The following is a 20,596-nucleotide window of genomic DNA, read 5'->3' as shown; positions in this document are numbered from 1 at the left end:
GTGGAGTCTTGAAGGACACCACTGCACGTGAGCACATGAACCCAGGAGAGAGCTAGGTCTGGAATGGTGAGTGAGGCTGTCCATCCGGTTACACGAGGGCCACTTCCAGACCCTTCTGAGACAAGGTCTGTTGAACAGTGTTGTCTGACTTTGGGTCCTTGTCTAGGGGTCCAGCTCCTTCTGGCTACTTGGTGGGTGCCCAGCCTTTCCTACTGGTGAGACTCAGTGTTCTGGGCTCACACCACACCCTTCTTCCAGTACATCCTTAAACTCAGGCAAAAGGGGCACATGCCCAGGCCCCTGTACTTAAGAGAGCTCCACAAATAACCACGAAATAAAAAAATTTTTAAATACTTTGTTACTGCTATCATTCAAGATCTAGCAACACCCATAATTCTAAACAGCTATTCGTTGACTATCACTGTTCAAGCCCAGCGGAAAATTTTCTCCTCGTCTCTTCCACAGTATCTTCAAAACAAAAGGTTACTACGAAGGAATAGTTGAAGGTTTATTGGTTGTGACGTGGCTGGTGTCATAGATTCTGTTTTGGCATGCAGGAAGGATTTTGAGCAGAGGTGGTAAGTAAAAGACATTAGTTTGTCAAATCTTTCAGCATGAATGCAATAAATTCTTGAATAATGAACCATCGTTTTCCAGGAGTCCCAAGTGTCCATTTTCTTACTTCTCTTCATGTTCTAATCTGTAGTTTTAGAAGTAGTCAAGGATTAACACAATATCCTTGACAGTTAAACATGATGGGAAAAGGAACACTTTACAGTTTTGGATAATTTCTAATTTAAAGTTGTTTTAAGGTAGTTTAGATATAATGTGCGTGAAGCGTAATACTGATTTTTACATTACTCTGTGGGCTTAGATATTGCTTTAATTCATAGTGAAAATCCTGGTATAAGTCATAGTGAATTGTGTATTGAAATTAAAATATAATATTTTTGCCATATGATTTGTTCTTATGTGTACAAAATTTAAACATGGTATGTACAATTCATTATTCATTTCTGAATCTAAATATTGCTTTGAAATTGACAATTCCATTTACCAAGTACAAGAGCAGAGTTAGTACTTGCATGACCCTGATAGTGAGCGCCTCCTTAAATTTTGCACCCTACGTGCCTCACCCTAATCCTTGCTCTGCTGTAAAGCTAGTAAATATTGCCTGTTTTGCAGGCCATACAATCCCATCAGAACTATTCAACTCTGCCCATGTAGCACGAAAGCACTCATACACAACATATAAATGGACATGGCCGTGTTCCAACAAAATTTTATTTACAAAAGCATGCAACTGACCTGACTTGGCCCATGGGTTATAGTTTGCTGATTTTTGGTTTAAACAAAAAAACATTTCTTTTTCATGCCACTTACCCATTTTGGGTCACTGGTTTCTTCCCCACATTGCTTTCTGAAATCCAGGTGGATGGAGCTGTGATCATCTTGAATATTGGTTATTTCTGTGCCAGGGGAAAGGAAAGGGCTTTTCACTTGCCTTAGCAATTGAGTGCTCAGAGCCAGAAGGGGCACATGCCTTATTTCAGCTCACAATTCATTGGCTAGACTTAGTTCTGGACCCTCATCCTCCCACAAAGCGGTCGTGAGAGCTATGACAAAGTTTCAAATTGGGTATTGTGAGAGGACAGACAAGGGAGAGAGAAAATCTAATTAGTGAGTATAGGGAAGGAGTCACAGAAGTTACATTTGTTCTGGGCTTCCAAGCATAGGTATGTTTCACAAATCCACTTTGAAATTAATACAGACAATAGAATTTACTTGTTGTATGTGTTTCACATAGAGTTAATATGGTGTACACTCTGATGTATGTGTATACATATGTGTATGTATTTCTATGTTTTTATTAACAAACTATACATGTATTTATATCTTATATCTTTATGTTATTTGTAGACAGTCTGTAGTTGGGGCCAGCATTTTTATTCATTCTGAAAAAAATCTGTCTTTTAACTATATTTCAGCATTTATTGATATAGATGATAGATCATCTTGCAGTTTGTTTTCTATTTGTTCCACCTGACTTTGCTGTTCCTTTTTCTCTTTTTCTGCCTGCTTATGGATTAACTGATTATTTTTTATAATTCTCTTATCTTTGATACTATCCCATTAATTAAACCTGTTGGAAAACTTTTAGTGATTTTCCTGGAGTATACTGCATATGTTTTTTTAATTTAATTTAATTTATTTTTTATAGAGCAGGTTCTTATTAGTTATCCATTTTATACATATTAGTGTATATATGTTAATCCCAATCTCCCAACTCATCCCACCACCATGCCCCGCCCCCCGCCACTTTTCCCCGTTGGTGTCCATACATTTGTTCTCTACATCAGAGTCTCTATTTATGCCCTGCAAACTGGTTCATCTGTACCATTTTTCTAGGTTCCACATATATGTGTTAATATATGTTATTTGTTTTTCTCTTTCTGACTTACTTCTCTCTGTATGACAGTCTCTAGATCTATCCATGTCTCTACAAATGACCCAATTTCGTTCCTTTTTATGGCTGAGTAATATTCCATTGTATATATGTACCACATCTTCTTTACCCATTCGTCAATGGGCATTTAGGTTGCTTCCATGACCTGGCTATTGTAAATAGTGCTGCAGTGAACACTGGGGTGCCTATGTCTTTTTGAATTATGGTTTTCTCTGGGTATATTTCCAGTAGTGGGATTGCTGGTTCATATGGTAATTATATTTTTAGTTTTCTAAGGAACTATACCACATATGTTTTTATTATTTACAGCCTATCTTCAAATAATATTATAAGTTATTTTACTTCCAATTGCTCACTTTCTTAATTTTTGCTTTTTTTATCATACATTTCATTTTTATATACTCCATATACCCAAAATACATTGCTATTATTTTTTGCCATAGTTAATTATCTTTAGAATGATTAAAAATGAGAAAAATGGGTCCTTTATATTTACCTGCTTTTGAGATATTTACAATAATTTTATTATTTTTTAACAGATCCCTGTCTCTGTAATGCAGATCTCCAGGTAATAAACTCTTTAAAAAAATTTCTGTCTAAAATGAGTTTATTCATTTTTTAAAGATATTTTCACTGAGTTTGGAATTCTTTCCTCACCATAAAGAAGTTATGCCATTGTCTTGTAAAGTGTGTAATTTTTGACAAGTCTGCTATAATTTTTATATTTCTTTCATGCTTGAAATTCTGGCTGCCTCCAAAAATGTTACCTTTGATTTTTAGTACTTGGAATAGGAAGCATTTTAAGCTTTTTCCTGTTTGATATTTATCTCATTTGTGGTTCTCTGAGATTCTAGAAAATGTTTAGCTATGATTCCTTCAAGTATTTCTTCATTTTCTTTCTCTTCTCTTGGAATTACACTTGTGTTTGGTATTGCCCCTCAGCACTTAGATACTGTGTTCTGGATTTTTCCCCTACTCTGTTTGCTCTTTTAGAGTTTGCAGTTTCTATTCACCTATCGTCAAGTTCACTGATTCTCTCCTTGGTTTTGAGTTCACTGATGAGCCTGTGGCAATCTTCTTAATATTTATTACCATGTTTTTTTATGCCTAGCATTCTCATTTTACTCTTTTCTTGCTTCTTTCTTTTACATCTTTATTGGAGTATAATTGCAATACAATGGTGTGTTAGTTTCTGCTTTATAACAAAGTGAATCAGTTATACATATACATATGTTCCCATATCTCTTCCCTCTTGCGTCTCCCTCCCTCCCACCCTCCATATCCCACCCCTCTAGGTGGGATTGGGATTCCCTTTATTTCCTTTTCTTCTCTGACTGCTGTGGCTAAAACTTCCAAAACTGTGTTGAATAAGAGTGGTGAGAGTGTGCAACGTTGTCTTATTCCTGATCTTAGTGGAAATGCTTTCAGTTTTTCATCATTCAGGACAATGTTGGCTGTGGGTTTGTCATATATGGCCTTTATTATGTTGAGGAAAGTTCCCTCTATGCCTACTTTCTGCAGGGCTTTTTATCGTAAATGGGTGTTGAATTTTGTCAAGAGCTTTCTCTGCATCTATTGAGATGAACATGTGGTTTTTCTCCTTCAATTTGTTAATATGGTGTATCACGTTGATTGATTTGCGTATATTGAAGAATCCTTGCATTCCTGGAATAAACCCCACTTGATCATGGTGTATGATCCGTTTAATGTGCTGTTTGCTAGTATTTTGTTGAGGATTTTTGCATCTATGTTCATCAGTGATATTGGCCTGTAGTTTTCTTTCTTTGTGACATCCTTGTCTGGTTTTGGTATCAAGGTGATGGTGGCTTCGTAGAAGGAATTTGGGAGTGTTCCTCCCTCTGCTATATTTTGGAAGAGTTTGAGAAGGATGGGTGTTAGCTCTTCTCTAAACGTTTGATAGAATTCACCTGTGAAGCCATCTGGTCCTGGGCTTTTGTTTGTTGGAAGGTTTTTAATCACAGTTTCAATTTCAGTGCTTGTGATTGGTCTGTTCATATTTTCTATTTCTTCCTGATTCAGTCTTGGCAGGTTGTGCATTTCTAAGAATTTGTCCATTTCTTCCAGATTGTCCATTTTATTGGCATAGAGTTGCTTGTAGTAATCTCTCATGATTTTTTTTATTTCTGCAGTGTCAGTTGTTACTTCTCCTTTTTCATTTCTAATTCTATTGATTTGAGTCTTCTGCCATTTTTTCTTGATGAGTCTGGCTAATGGTTTATCAGTTTTGTTTATCTTCTCAAAGAACCAGCTTTTAGTTTTATTGGTCTTTGCTATCGTTTCCTTCATTTCTTTTTCATTTATTTCTGATCTGATCTTTATGATTTCTTTCCTTCTGCTACCTTTGGGGTTTTTTTGTTCTTCTTTCTCTAATTGCTTTAGGTGCAAGGCTAGGTTGTTTATTCGAGATGTTTCCTGTTTCTTTTTTTTTTTTTTTTTTTTTAAATATTTTAATTAATTTTTATCAGAGTATAGTTGATTTATACTAACAGGTATAGTTAAAGGCAATGAAGACTAGATAAAGCCTAGAAATATTGTTTTGGAGCAGTATAGTCAATATCTATGCAATATCTTTGTAGCTATGGATAATTTAACTCATTCTATGCATATCTCTCTGTTAAGTATTTGACAAAATAATGAATAACTCCTTTCTCTATGGTTGGCCTAACTTTTAGTTATTTTTTTTTTTTTTTTTATTAAACATCTTTATTGGGGTATAATTGCTTTACAATGGTGTGTTAGTTTCTGCTTTATAACAAAGTGAATCAGCTATACATATACATATGTTCCCATATGTCTTCCCTCTTGCGTCTCCCTCCCTCCCACTCTCCCCATCCCACCCTTCCAGGCTGTCACAAAGCACCGAGCTAATATCCCTGTGCCTTGCGGCTGCTTCCCCCCAGCTATCTACCTTACTACGTTTGTTAGTGTGTATATGTCCATGACTCTCTCTCGCCCTGTCAAAACTCACCCCTCCTCCTCCCCATACCCTCAAGTCCGTTCTCCAGTAGGTCTGCGTCTTTATTCCTATCTTACCCCTAGGTTCTTCATGACATTTTTTTCCCTTAAATTCCATATATATGTGTTAGCATACGGTATTTGTCTTTTTCTCTCTGACTTACTTCACTCTGTATGACAGACTCTAGGTCTATCCATCTCATTACAAATAGCTCAATTTCATTTCTTTTTAAGGCTGAGTAATATTCCATTGTGTATATGTGCCACATCTTCTTTATCCATTCATCCGATGATGGGCGCTTAGGTTGTTTCCATGTCCTGGCTATTGTAAATAGAGCTGCAATGAACATTTTGGTACATGACTCTTTTTGAATTTTGGTTTTCTCAGGGTATATGCCCAGTAGTGGGATTGCTGGGTCATATGGTAATTCTATTTGTAGTTTTTTAAGGAACCTCCATACTGTTCTCCACAGTGGCTGAACCAATTCACATTCCCACCAGCAGTGCAAGAGTGTCCCCTTTTCTCCACACCCTCTCCAGCATTTATTGTTTCTAGATTTTTTGATGATGGCCATTCTGACTGGTGTGAGATGATATCTCATTGTAGTTTTGATTTGCATTTCTCTAATGATTAATGATGTTGAGCATTCTTTCATGTGCTTGTTGGCATTCTGTATATCTTCTTTGGAGAAATGTCTATTTAGGTCTTCTGCCCATTTTTGGATGGGGTTGTTTGTTTTTTTGTTATTGAGCTGCATGAGCTGCTTGTAAATTTTGGAGATTAATCCTTTGTCAGTTGCTTCATTTGCAAATGTTTTCTCCCATTCTGAGGGTTGTCTTTTGGTCTTGGTTATGGTTTCCTTTGCTGTGCAAAAGCTTTGAAGTTTCATTAGGTCCCATTTGTTTATTTTTGTTTTTATTTCCATTACTCTAGGAGGTGGGTCAGAAAGGATCTTGCTGTGATTTATGTCATAGAGTGTTCTTCCTATGTTTTCTTCTAAGAGTTTGATAGTTTCTGGCCTTACATTTAGGTCTTTAATCCATTTTGAGCTTATTTTTGTGTATGGTGTTAGGGAGTGATCTAATCTCATACTTTTACATGTACCTGTCCAGTTTTCCCAGCACCATTTATTGAAGAGGCTGTCCTTTCTCCACTGTACATTCCTGCCTCCTTTATCAAAGATAAGGTGTCCATATGTGCGTGGGTTTATCTCTGGGCTTTCTATCCTGTTCCACTGATCTATCTTTCTGTTTTTGTGCCAGTACCATACTGTCTTGATTACTGTTGCTTTGTAATATAGTCTGAAGTCAGGGAGCCTGATTCCTCCAGCTCCTTTTTTCGTTCTCAAGATTGCTTTGGCTATTCGGGGTCTTTTGTGTTTCCATACAAATTGCGAAATTTTTTGTTCTAGTTCTGTGAAAAATGCCAGTGGTAGTTTGATAGGGATTGCATTGAATCTGTAGATTGCTTTGGGTAGTAGAGTCATTTTCACAATGTTGATTCTTCCCATCCAAGAACATGGTATATCTCTCCATCTATTTGTATCATCTTTAATTTCTTTCATCAGTGTCTTATAATTTTCTGCATACAGGTCTTTCGTATCCTTAGGTAGGTTTATTCCTAGATATTTTATTCTTTTTGTTGCAATGGTAAATGGGAGTGTTTTCTTGATTTCACTTTCAGATTTTTCATCATTAGTATATAGGAATGCCAGAGATTTCTGTGCATTAATTTTGTATCCTGCTACTTTACCAAATTCATTGATTAGCTCTAGTAGTTTTCTGGTAGCATCTTTAGGATTCTCTATGTATAGTATCATGTCATCTGCAAACAGTGACAGCTTTACTTCTTCTTTTCCGATTTGGATTCCTTTTATTTCCTTTTCTTCTCTGATTGCTGTGGCTAAAACTTCCAAAACTATGTTGAATAAGAGTGGTGAGAGTGGGCAACCTTGTCTTGTTCCTGATCTTAGTGGAAATGCTTTCAGTTTTTCACCATTGAGGATGATGTTTGCTGTGGGCTTGTCATATATGGCTTTTATTATGTTTAGGAAAGTTCCCTCTATGCCTACTTTCTGGAGGGTTTTTATCATAAATGGGTGTTGAATTTTGTCGAAAGCTTTCTCTGCATCTATTGAGATGATCATATGGTTTTTCTCCTTCAATTTGTTAATATGGTTTATCACATTGATAGATTTGCGTATATTGAAGAATCCTTGCATTCCTGGAATAAACCCCACTTGATCATGGTGTATGATCCTTTTAATGTGCTGTTGGATTCTGTTTGCTAGTATTTTGTTGAGGATTTTTGCATCTATGTTCATCAGTGATATTGGCCTGTAGTTTTCTTTCTTTGTGACATCCTTGTCTGGTTTTGGTATCAAGGTGATGGTGGCTTCGTAGAAGGAATTTGGGAGTGTTCCTCCCTCTGCTATATTTTGGAAGAGTTTGAGAAGGATGGGTGTTAGCTCTTCTCTAAACGTTTGATAGAATTCACCTGTGAAGCCATCTGGTCTTGGGCTTTTGTTTGTTGGAAGGTTTTTAATCACAGTTTCAATTTCAGTGCTTGTGATTGGTCTGTTCATATTTTCTATTTCTTCCTGATTCAGTCTTGGCAGGTTGTGCATTTCTAAGAATTTGTCCATTTCTTCCAGATTGTCCATTTTATTGGCATAGAGTTGCTTGTAGTAATCTCTCATGATTTTTTTTATTTCGGCAGTGTCAGTTGTTACTTCTCCTTTTTCATTTCTAATTCTATTGATTTGAGTCTTCTCCCTTTTTTTCTTGATGAGTCTGGCTAGTGGTTTATCTATTTTATCTTCTCAAAGAACCAGCTTTTAGTTTTATTGATCTTTGCTATTGTTTCCTTCATTTCTTTTTCATTTATTTCTGATCTGATTTTTATGATTTCTTTCCTTCTGCTAGCTTTGGGGTTTTTTTGTTCTTCTTTCTCTAATTGCTTGAGGTGCAAGGTTAGGTTGTTTATTCGAGATGTTTCCTGCTTCTTAAGGTGGGCTTGTATTGCTATAAACTTCCCCCTTAGAACTGCTTTTGCTGCATCCCACAGGTTTTGGGTCGTTGTGTCTCCATTGTCATTTGTTTCTAGGTATTTTTTTATTTCCTCTTTGATTTCTTCAGTGATCACTTCATTATTAAGTAGTGTATTGTTTAGCCTCCATGTGTTTGTATTTTTTACAGATCTTTTCCTGTAATTGATATCTAGTCTCATGGCGTTGTGGTCGGAAAAGATACTTGATACAATTTCAGTTTTCTTAAATTTACCAAGGCTTGATTTGTGACCCAAGATATGATCTATCCTGGAGAATGTTCCATGAGCACTTGAGAAAAATGTGTATTCTGTTGTTTTTGGATGGAGTGTCCTATAAATATCAATTAAGTCCATCTTGTTTAATGTATCATTTAAAGCTTGTGTTTCCTTATTTATTTTCATTTTGGATGATCTGTCCATGGGTGAAAGTGGGGTGTTAAAGTCCCCTACTATGAATGTGTTACTGTTGATCTCCCCTTTTATGGTTGTTAGTATTTGCCTTATGTATTGAGGTGCTCCTATGTTGGGTGCATAAATATTTACAATTGTTATATCTTCTTCTTGGATCGATCCCTTGATCATTATGTAGTGTCCGTCTTTGTCCCTTTTAATAGTCCTTATTTTAAAGTCTATTTTGTCTGATATGAGAATTGCTACTCCAGCTTTCTTTTGGTTTCCATTTGCATGGAATATCTTTTTCCATCCCCTTACTTTCAGTCTGTATGTGTCTCTAGTTCTGAAGTGGGTCTCTTGTAGACAGCATATATAAGGGTCTTGTTTTTGTATCCATTCAGCCAATCTGTGTCTTTTGGTGGGAGCATTTAGTCCATTTACATTTAAGGTAATTATCGATATGTATGCTCCTATTCCCATTTTCTTAATTGTTTTGGGTTCGTTATTGTAGGTCTTTTCCTCCTCTTGTGTTTCTTGCCTAGAGAGGTTCCTTTAGTATTTGTTGTAAAGCTGGTTTGGTGGTGCTGAACTCTCTCAGCTTTTGCTTGTCTCTAAAGGTTTTAATTTCTCCATCAAATCTGAATGAGATCCTTGCTGGGTAGAGTAATCTTGGTTGCAGGTTTTTCTCCTTCATCACTTTAAATATGTTCTGCCAGTCCCTTCTGGGTTGCAGAGTTTCTACTGAAAGATCAGCTGTTAACCTTATGGGGATTCCCTTGTGTGTTGTTTTTCCCTTGCTGGTTTTAATATATTTTCTTTGTATTTAATTTTTGACAGTTTGATTAATATGTGTCTTGGCATATTTCTCCTTGGATTTATTGTATGGGACTCTCTTTGCTTCCTGGACTTGATTAACTATTTCCTTTCCCATATTAGGGAAGTTTTCAACTATAATCTCTTCAAATATTTTCTCAGTCCCTTTCTTTTTCTCTTCTTCTTCTGGAACCCCTATAATTCGAATATTGGTGTGTTTAATGTTGTCCCAGCGGTCTCTGAGACTGTCCTCAGTTCTTTTCATTCTTTTTTCTTTATTCTGCTCTGCAGTATTTATTTCTACTATTTTATCTTCCAGGTCACTTATCTGTTCTTCTGCCTCAGTTATTCTGCTATTGATCCCATCTGGAGTATTTTTAATTTCATTTATTGTGTTGTTCATCTTTGCTTGTTTCATCTTTAGTTCTTCTAGGTCCTTGTTAAATGTTTCTTGCATTTTGTCTATTCTATTTCCAAGATTTTGGATCATCTTTACTATCATTACTCTGAATTCTTTTTCAGGTACAACGCCTATTTCCTCTTCATTTGTTAGGTCTGGTGGGTTTTTATCTTGCTCTTTCAACTGCTGTGTGTTTTTCTGTCTTCTCATTTTGCTTATCTTACTGTGCTTGGGGTCTCCTTTTGGCAGGCTGCAGGTTCGTAGTTACTGTTGTTTTTGGTGTCTGTCCCCGGTAGCTAAGGTTGGTTCAGTGGGTTGTGTAGGCTTCCTGGTGGAGGGGACTAGTGCCTGTGTTCTGGTGGATGAGGCTGGATCTTGTCTTTCTGGTGGGCAAGTCCACGTCTGTTGGTGTGTTTTGGGGTGTCTGTGGACTTATTATGATTTTAGGCAGCCTCTCTGCTAATTAGGTGGGGTTGTGTTCCTGTCTTGCTAGTTGTTTGGCATAGGGTGTCCAGCACTGTAGCTTGCTGGTCGTTGAGTGAAGCTGGCTGCTGGTGTTGAGATGGAGATATCTGGGATATTTTCGCCGTTTGATATTACGTGGAGCTGGGAGGTCTCTTGTGGACCAGTGTTCTGAAGTTGGCTCCCCCACCTCAGAGGCACAGCACTGACTCCTGGCTGCAGCACCAAGAGCCTTTCATCCACACGGCTCCTCAATGTGGGATGATTCGTTGTCTATTCAGGTATTCCACAGATGCAGGCACATCAAGTTGATTGTGGAGCTTTAAGCCGCTGCTCCTGAGGCTGCTGGGAGAGATTTCCCTTTCTCTTTGTTCTCACAGCTCCCAGGGCCTCAGCTTTGGATTTGGCCCTGCCTCTGCGTGTAGGTCGCTGGAGGCGTCTGTTCTTCAATCAGACAGGATGGGGTTAAAGGCGCAGCTGCTTCAGGGACTCTGGCTCACTCAGGCCACGGGAAGGGAGGGGCACGTAGTGCGGGGCGGGCCTGTGGCGGCATTGGCCGGCGTGACATCGCAGCAGCCTGAGGCGCGCCGTGCGTTCTACCGGGGAAGTTGTCCCTGGGTCCTGGGACCTTGGCAGTGGCGGGCTGCACAGGTTCCCTGGAAGGGAGGTTTGGATAGTGATCTGTGCTCGCACACAGGCTTCTTGGTGGCGGCAGCAGCGGACTTAGCATCTCATGCCCATCTCTGGGGTCCGCGCTTTTAGCCGCGGCTCGCGCCCGTCTCTGGAGCTCCTTTAAGCAGCGCGCTTAATCCCCTCTCCTCGCGCACCAGGAAACAAAGAGGGAAGAAAAAGTCTCCTGCCTCTTCGGCAGCTCCAGACTTTTCCCCAGACTCCCTCCCGGCTAGCTGTGGCGCACTAACCCCTTCAGGCCGTGTTCATGCCGCCAACCCCAGTCCTCTCCCTGCGGTCTGACGGAAGCCAAGCCTCAGCTCCCAGCCCCGCCACCCTGGCGGGCGAGCAGATGAGCCTCTCGGGATGGTGAGTACCTGTCGGCGCCAATCCTCTGTGCGGGAATCTCTCCGCTTTGCCCTCCGCACCCCTGTTGCTGCGCTCTCCTCCATGGCTTCGAAGCTTCCCCCCTCTGCCACCCACAGTCTCTGCCCGTGAAGGGGCTTCCTAGTGTGTGGAAACATGTCCTCCTTCACGGCTCCCTCCCGCTGGTGCAGGACCCGTCCCTATTCTTTTGTCTCTGTTTATTCTTTTTTCTTTTGTCCTACCCAGGTACGTGGCGGGGGTGGGGGCGGGTTTCTTGCCTTTTGGGAGGTCTGAGGTCTTCTGCCAGCGTTCAGTAGGTGTTCTGTAGGAGTTGTTCCACGTGTAGATGTATTTCTGGTGTATCTGTGGGGAGGAAGGTGATCTCCACGTCTTACTCTTCCGCCATCTTCCTCATTGTGCTCTTTATTATAGTTTCTGTTTCCGTTAAAGTTTCCCATTTCCTCATGCACGATATCCACTTTTCCCCCTAACGTATTAATTATATTTAACTATGGTAATAATTGTTTTTTAATTCCATGTTTAATAGTTCAACATACGATCATTTGTGATTCTGATTCTTTTTATTTTATTTCCTTTTGATAGTGGGCTGTTTGCACTTGCTTTTTGTATGTCTTATTTTTTTTGAGCAAATGTTAGATATTGTGTATAAGAATAGAGATGGAGGTAAGAATATATATGTCCTCTATTGGGCACATCTCTTTTTCTGCTACGCTACTATGGTAGGATGTTGACTCAATTTAGTCAGTAATTGAGCTGGATTTGGATTTTGTTGTTGTTATTCTTACCCTCCATGCACATTGACTTCAAGTTTCTTAATACTTTTTACTTAGGATAGAGTTTGGTTTGCTGGAGGTTTTTCCTCAGCGTTCCTCCTGATCATCAAATTTGGCCTCCCCTATACACTTTCTTCCTCAAAAAAATCTCTCTGTCTATGCTCCTGACCTTCCTCTGCCAGCAGAGTGCTGTTGGTTGTTACTTTGTACTTGATAGCCTGGTAGTTAGGGCAAGGAATCCTCCTGGTAATCTTGGTGCAGCCTCAGACTCAATCAGGCCCAGTGTGCGAGTCTTAGGAATATGTTTGTCTCAGTGATCCTGCCTCTCCCCAAGAAGTAGGCCACCCATGATCTGAACCCAGGATGGTTTCTCACTTGTCTCCAATACATTCTGTTCTTCACAGGCAGCTGCAAGGGATCTTCAACTGTGCCCTGGGGCCATAGTCTTTGGTGCCTTTCCCCAGCAGCTTAAAGCGCTTTTTTCTGAAGGGAAAAGTATACAAGCAGGGCTTTTCTGACTTTCCCCTCCTTGAGGCTCACAGTGAGGCTAAGATTTTCCCACATTGCCTTCAGTCTTTTGCATGAGCCTTCATGGAGGCCTGGGAAGAAAAGCCTGAGATGGACAGTTCATGTTGTGTTTGTGGCTCCCTGCAACCAGGGTTTCTATACCTTCATGCTTTTTCACATTCAGCATCTAGCAATTCATTAAAAATTTGAGCCAAATTCTTTGTGTCCACTTGTATGGTGGCCCCATCTTCCTCTTATGCTCTGCCACAGATAAACCAGTGCTTGACTTTATAATATTTTGGCTAACTGCCTGCGCTACAACTCAAGCTCCCTGACGTACTCAAAAAATTTTTGTAACTTTACAGATTAAATGGTTTTTTCTATTTGTTATGGTGGGAATAATGTTCTTCCTGACTTTCGAATCATTTTCTAAGGCTTAACTACAGTATCTAGTTTATAACAAACTGAGTTATGATTATGCTGTGAATTTATATGAAATTACTTTGTCAAATTATTCCTAAGCACATTTGATTGAGTATTCTTTTGTGGTTAAAACCAAAACCTCATCCTTAGATAGCTAATGACTTAGGTCATGATCCTGTCTGTCATTTTCTAGCTTAGTGATCTGTGAGCAAGTCACTGGACCTCTTTGTTCCTCAACTTCTCTGTAAAATGAGGATGCTGAGCTAGTGATTTCTGTGGTCCACCATCTACTCTAAGGTCAATGATGCTATATTAATCCCCCTTTATCCACATAATTGTTGTACAGGTATTCTGATTTAACAAAGAAACAATTCAAGAAGAAGCCAATGTTATATACTTTGGCGCTGAATTCTGAGTACAGCAAAGTACTGAATTGTGGAGCTTGAATTTGTTCTTGAAAGAGAGTGATGGTAGACCAAAACAAGGAATAGATGATATATTTTCAGCATGTAGAATTCTAATCCAAAATTGCATTGTCTCTGTCTCTTGCAGAGGACCTAATTTAGCCACTCTTTAATAGGCTGGATAAGTCACATGCTATTGAGTATATAACTCAAATTATTTTAATAATCATCGTGTGTATGTGTATGAGAAAGGGGAGAGGAAGAGAGAGGGAGAAGCAGACAGACAGAGAGACACACACACACACACACACACACACAGGTACGGGCTATTAAAGAGCTGTGGATTTGGTATGTCTGAGCATCTAAAGAGTTGGAATAAGATCTGAGGTCTCTCACCTTTAACATCAGCGTCTGTTACTGTGTCATGTTCCCTATGTAGGAGTTGCTACTCCCATCACAGAGTTGCTTTAAAGAGTGAGTGCCCTTTGGCTCAAGAACTTTTTAAATGTTAGAGTACATGTTCTCTAAAGCTATCTTTACTGGAGGGCAGGAAATTCAGCACAAAGTTTGGAATCACATTTCATAGAATACAGACCTTAGAAGTATAGTCGCCTCTTTTTTTTAATCCAATGGTTCTGAATAAGAGAGGGCATCTCACTAGCTACATAGAAAGTACAAGAAAGGATTCTTGACCAATGTTAATCCCATTTCGGAACACCTGTAATACTTATATATTACTCAAGTGGTTTAATTGATAAATAAATTAGTATAAATTGACTTAAGGTATAAATAAATTTTTCATATTTCTACCTCTTAAATGCTCAGCAAATGAATGTTAGGAACATAAACACTCAGCAAATATGTTTTAAAGCTTAATTTTGTTGAGATTTTTAACCTTCTTGACAATTAGAGCAGTATCTTCTTTATTTTAAAATAAATGTCTATTGACCAACGATTGTTCCAAGCATTTTTCTAGACACTGGAGAACTAAATGAAACGGACAAATTCCCTGTCTGCAAGGAGCTGAAGACATGTGATAAATAAACAAAAACATTCAAACGGTGAGAGATTCTATGAAAAAAAAAAAGAAACAGGATGAGGGAGTCTAGACAGTCACTCGAGAGGGGTGTGCCTTATTTTTATACAAGGAAGTCTTCTCTGAATAAGTAACATCTGAACAGAGAGCTGATGAAAATAAAGGAGCGAGCCATGAAGATCTCTGCAAGATAGTTCCCATGGTGATATTGTACAATTGCACATATAATATGATAAAATATTGCATTGGATTGAATTCATGAATATTAATAGGCTAGAAAAGGTTGAGGTTATTGTGCTATCTCTGTTTGCTCTTGATTAGGAATTTGAGATCATTTGTGAAGAAACCCGCTTTTCCTGTTTCCCGGATTCAGAGACAATAGACATTGAGAATTTGTTTCTTAGGAGGCTGATCTTACTAATACGACTCCCAGTGAGCAAGCCTCTTCTTTCAGAAGGTTGAGATTATCTGAGAGGTGAAAATATAGCTCCTGATACACTGAATTCAAATGGAAAAAGTAGTAGAATGAAAGAAAAGGGCACAGTCCCGGATAGTGTATGAGGTGGGTAGTATCAAGTGGAAAGTAGAGTAAGCAGAAGACTTGCTTTAAAGATCCCAAACAAGAAAACAAATTCAAACAGAGACAGGGGGCTCCAAGGTGTGACAGCTAATTTACCAGGAAAACAAGGATTCAGGAACATGGGAGTTACATTTTAAAGCCGTTGAAGAGAACCCATCAGTGGGAAGGGGGTAATAAAATCAAAGGTGTAGACAGACCTAGGTCTCCTTGGCCCATAGAAGGTCAAGCGCTGATGCCAGTCCCCTGAGTGAGGAGGGATTTTTCCTAGTTTAATTGCACATACAGTAATACAAGCTCTTTTAGTTATGAATGTTTTATTTATGTTCATACTACATTAATTGTCATTTCATTAAGGAAATAGAGAGTAATCGGTAGGAGCACTGACTTTGGAGTCAGACTTCTTGGTTTTGAAGCCTGGCTCTGCCCCGTCTAGTTATGTGACCTCAGCTCAAGCTTCCCCATCTCTCTATGTCTCACTTTCCCCATCTGTAAAATAGGATCATAATAGCACACATCTCCTTGGGTTATCGTGAGGATTAAATTAATTAAAATATCCAATGCATTTAGATAATATTGGTGTTGTTTATATTTATCCCTTTTGATTATGCTTCAATTTAGGAAGCTAAGCATAATATTGTTTAGCACGATACCTGGGTGTGCAAGGACCTTGCTATCCTTGTTCACTACTTTGACATCTAGGCTGAGAATGACAATTTGCTTGAATCTACCTGTATGTAATGACTGGATGCAAAAGGGGCTGCGGTATAACCATTTTTTTGAAACTTAAAGAGGGATGACAACAATTGCACAATTACAGTTTCACCATTAATCACTAAAATATGTCAGCAGTCTCAGGCTACCTGAAGATTAGAATGATAAAGGTGTTACTTAAAATAACAGAAGCTCTATCAGGAGAGGTACTGTGTCTATCCTGATTGCTCTTGTAGCTCAGCATCAAGTTCAGTGTAGAAGCTCAGCAAAGACTTGTTAAAAGAATAAATACATGTGTATTTTCACCAGCGTACCCAAACTTAGAAACCCAAGGGTCACCATTAACAGTTAGGCCTGGCCCAACTGACGTCAGAATGACCTTCAGATCCAGATTTCAAAATACAAGACAGAACCAGTCACATTTAGAACAAGAAAATCTCTAATGCTGGAGTGCTGTCACCTGGCTTTCATCATTAACCTTATTCAACGTGCTTGGATTATTATAATCAAATGGTCATTTTTTAAAAAAGTAAGTTGCCCCTCAAATATAAGAACTGGTCCACTGGTCCATTAGTTTAAACACATTTAAACTAATGTGTTTGGGGTGGTGAAGGGCCTCTTCTAAACTAGGTCTCAGACAGCTGCAATTTTAACACTGGGGACGTAGGAACAGACTTCCAAAGCAGCCATTTGAAAGGGTGAAGGTGCGGACACTCCTTTGGATGTGCAATTTCTAGAATGTTTGTTAGGAGCTCATTCATGCTATCGTTATGCCTCACATTGCATCTGTGAAAGAATTTTAGTCTAAAATAGAACCAGAGGATATGAATAGAAAATTTCTTGCACGTGCCCTCAGGAGAACAAAACTCAAGGACTGAGAGACTGACTTACAGAAAACTGATAATATTGGAATTTTCTTAGACAATAGGAAGCTAGTCAAGGGTTGCCTCATTTCAACCTTGGGAAATTTCACTTATGGTTTCCAGAGGCATGCACAAGGAATGACCCAGGTTGGGTTGGTCCCAGAAAATAAGCTGAATTGAACATTGTATGTAGCAGACTGTTTTTGTCTGCTCAGGGAATTTTCAAAGCTGGTCTCTATTTGTTTTGATGTTAACAGACTAAACTCTCTACTCTCTACCTGCCCTGCCCATAAATACAGCCTATTCCAAACCCTCAACGGACCTGCCTGTAGCTTGCTACAGTTGGCATGTCCTGAATTGCAATTCCATTGCTATTCCCAGATAAACTCATCTTTCTGACAATTTTGAGCTTACCTCATTTTACCTTTTCATTGAGTTGATACATCTCTGAGAAGAACAAATGAAAAAAGGTGTGAATTTAGAGTGAATGAGTGAATCACTGCAAAGCTCTGAAAATCTCTGGAACTCTTGAGAAAGTATGTGTGAATATTGGTAAGTTGAACTTTTTTTCAGTGGGTACGTTATCCAGCTGGAATTATCTTTTAAAATCCATCCTATGCATTTTGTGAGAGAGAACAATTTTACTTCCGGTTGAGTTTCCTGTTTCATGATTTAAATGATTTATGAATGAAGGCTCTATGTTCAGACATATTGGCCCTTGGCAGGTTGGTGGTCCAATCCATTCTCAGGAATTAGATGATGAATTCAATTTTCAGGCCAAAAAGAAATTACCATTTAGCATCAACTAATATGACAATTTAAAAATGGAATTGACCTCAAAATGTTTAGTATAGTGTTCAGTATGGACAAAGATACAATAGTTATTCTCTAGAGCCAATGGTCCACTTTGAGTGCAGCAGACTCACCTGGACATCTGACTCAGTAGGTATGGGTAGGGCTGGAGAATTTGCATTTCTAACAGGTTCCCAGGTGCTGCTTGTTCAGAGATCACACTGTGAGCAGCACTGCTCTTTAAAACAAGAAAAAGAAAAAAAGAAAAAGCTATATTTTAGTTGAGCTTAACGTTATCAAACAGATATAAATTATATCAACATTTCTCAGGCAGGAAATTTGAACTGGGGTTACATTTACATATAGACTAAGGGGTATGGAATATGTAATATTCACACCCCAAATCTTGAATATCAGGTAGCAAAATTAACAATTATACCCCCAAACTCTTGCTTAATAACCAGAAATTCCTGTTGATTGAACATAAAGATAGAGTACATTTCAAATGAGGCCTTCTGGACATTTCAAGTTATTGGTAAAGAAGAGTTCACTTTTAATAAAATAAATGAGCAGTAGTAAATATAAGCAATGAAATCATGCTTAAATCATGATAATTTGCCTGTGCACTGAGATAATTTAAAAGACTTCTAGGCTAGTCCTTGTGTCTAGAAATCCACAAACTAATGAAAGGAACATGTTCCAAACACATAGAACAAACAGCAACAGTAAGAAGCAATGCATTATTGGGTCCATAATGGGTGGTACTGAGAGTCTGCTTTACAGAATTATACAGAGGGAGGCAGATACTGGGGGCTCAAGTGGCCAGGCTTCACGGAGGACCTGACATGGGCTTTCACCCAGTACTACTCACCAGTGATGCCAAGTAAAACCAAGTATTGAGAAGACTCTGCCCATGCAATTTTTTCTGCCTCAACATTTCCTGTGAGGAACGTTCCCAAAGCAATGAAGCAAGTTAATTAAGATGCCAGCTGCTGCCACAATTTCTGAGCAGACTAGCACCGCACAAGATTTTGGTGTAACTAGCTGGTGTTTGTTCCTGCCTGCAAAAGCTGTGTTTGTACAACTGGGGCAGAGTCCAAAAGGACTGTAAGAAATTAATTAGATCAGTTTGCCAAGCCCTTGTCATCTGGGCCCAGGACCAGGGAACAGGATAAACCCAATGAATACAAATCTGTACCCATATGTAAAAAGATGGTGGTTATGATTATGACTAATATAATGATCCATTTTCACTTTATCAAAGCTTTGATGAATAAATTATTAGCTACAAATAGAACACGGGTCAGGAATTTTATGATGGAATGCGAGAGATGGGAAATGTTTATCCAGGTATCAGTGGTTCTCTAGCCATAGCCCAGTGTCTCAATAATCACTTGTGATGTTTACAAGCAATAGAGATTCCAGGCTCTCATCCCTGAGTCTGATTCAGAGTATATGGAATGTGTCCTGGAAAACTGTTATCTTTTAACCAGTTCACCTAGTGATTTGGTTTCACAGCCATGTTTGGAAAACATTGGTCAAAATACGCACACAAGATGTATATGCAACACTATGCCATGCACGGAAAGTGCTGAAAAGACTTGTAGGCTAGTTTTTGTCTAGAAGCCCACAGTCTGGTGAAATGAACATGATCCAGACATATCGGGTGATCAGCAACAGTCTTAAGCTATACGTTACTGGGGCTATATTGGGTGCTACTGAGTCTGTTTCAGGGCAGGGAGAGAGGAACAGACCATTAAGCTGGAGGTGACCAATTCATTTCCCAGATATCACAGTCAAAGTTGATTGGGGGTCTTTAACTTCTGCTGCAGCATGGCATAGCGGAAGAGTTACCAGGCTTAGTCTTCTTGGTAGGAATTTTTAATACTCAGAGTGCCTAGGGGAGTGTCTGACACAGAGAGGGAGTTCAGTACAGATGTAAACAATCATATGCAAAGCCAGCCTAGTCAGTCATCCAGCATTGCCAGGAGACCCGATGACGTCAGCTCATACAAGTGATGTGCACAGTTCAAATGCTTTATCAAAACACAGACGGGGTTGTCACTGATATTATCATCATTTATATATTACTTTTTAGCTAATTAGTTCTCTCTGGCCACCACAAATGGCATACTCAATTGGCGTCATTGTGCTATAAGCTGGTATACAGAGAGACTAATACACTGTTATCAGTTTAACATAAAATTCTATATCCTGTGTGACCAGACAGCGAGAAGTTCCCCGCTGAAATGTACTGAATCAGATGCCTCTTACCTGCACCTTAGCCGCTGCTGTGGACCCAGAGCCAAAGAGGTGAGAGCACATCATCATGAGGTCACTCTGTCCTCTCTGCTCACACCTCGTTACTGCACCTACCTCAGCAGATACTTGTAATGAAGTTACAGCTGTAATCTGTACCTTCCTTCATGTAATCTGTGGCTCAGTGTTGGAGGCATACATACTCTGAGTGTGCGGGTGGGAGGCACCCTGAGGGCACAGCACATCTATTATTTCGCACAGCATGCGAAACAGGGAAACAAATGATAACAGCAAAATGTTAATGCCGCAAATGAGCTGCAAATGATGATGTAGCACTTGGAGCATTCCAGCTCATCTTGTGATGAGGCCGGGCCTATTGTTAGCTTGATATATAAATGTGCCTTAGAGAAGTCTTGCAGGGATGTTTGTCTCTCAGTGATAGAAAGAACTCATTAGCATATGGAGCGTTCTCTGGTGACAATTACCTGAGGATGCATGTGGACCACCTTTGCGCAGACATTGCAGTGTAACTGTGCTTACGGGGGTATTTTGACAAACAAGGCGAACCTATTATCTTTATCCATGTACAATATAGCAAATCAATTGGACAATTAGTAGTCATAACTTGAATG

General features: G+C 39.2%; 1 pseudogene; it reads right to left on the bottom strand.

The window, feature by feature from the left end:
- Nucleotides 1-20,036, bottom strand: part of LOC116764981 — a 46,938-nt pseudogene extending 26,902 nt beyond the window's left edge.
- Between the last annotated feature and the right edge of the window lie 560 nt (nucleotides 20,037-20,596).

The sequence above is a fragment of the Phocoena sinus genome, chromosome 14 (assembly GCF_008692025.1).
Source record: "Phocoena sinus isolate mPhoSin1 chromosome 14, mPhoSin1.pri, whole genome shotgun sequence".
NCBI lineage: Eukaryota > Metazoa > Chordata > Mammalia > Artiodactyla > Phocoenidae > Phocoena > Phocoena sinus.
Note: the sequence above shows the minus strand (reverse complement) of the source record. Positions and strands in the feature narration are given on the sequence as shown.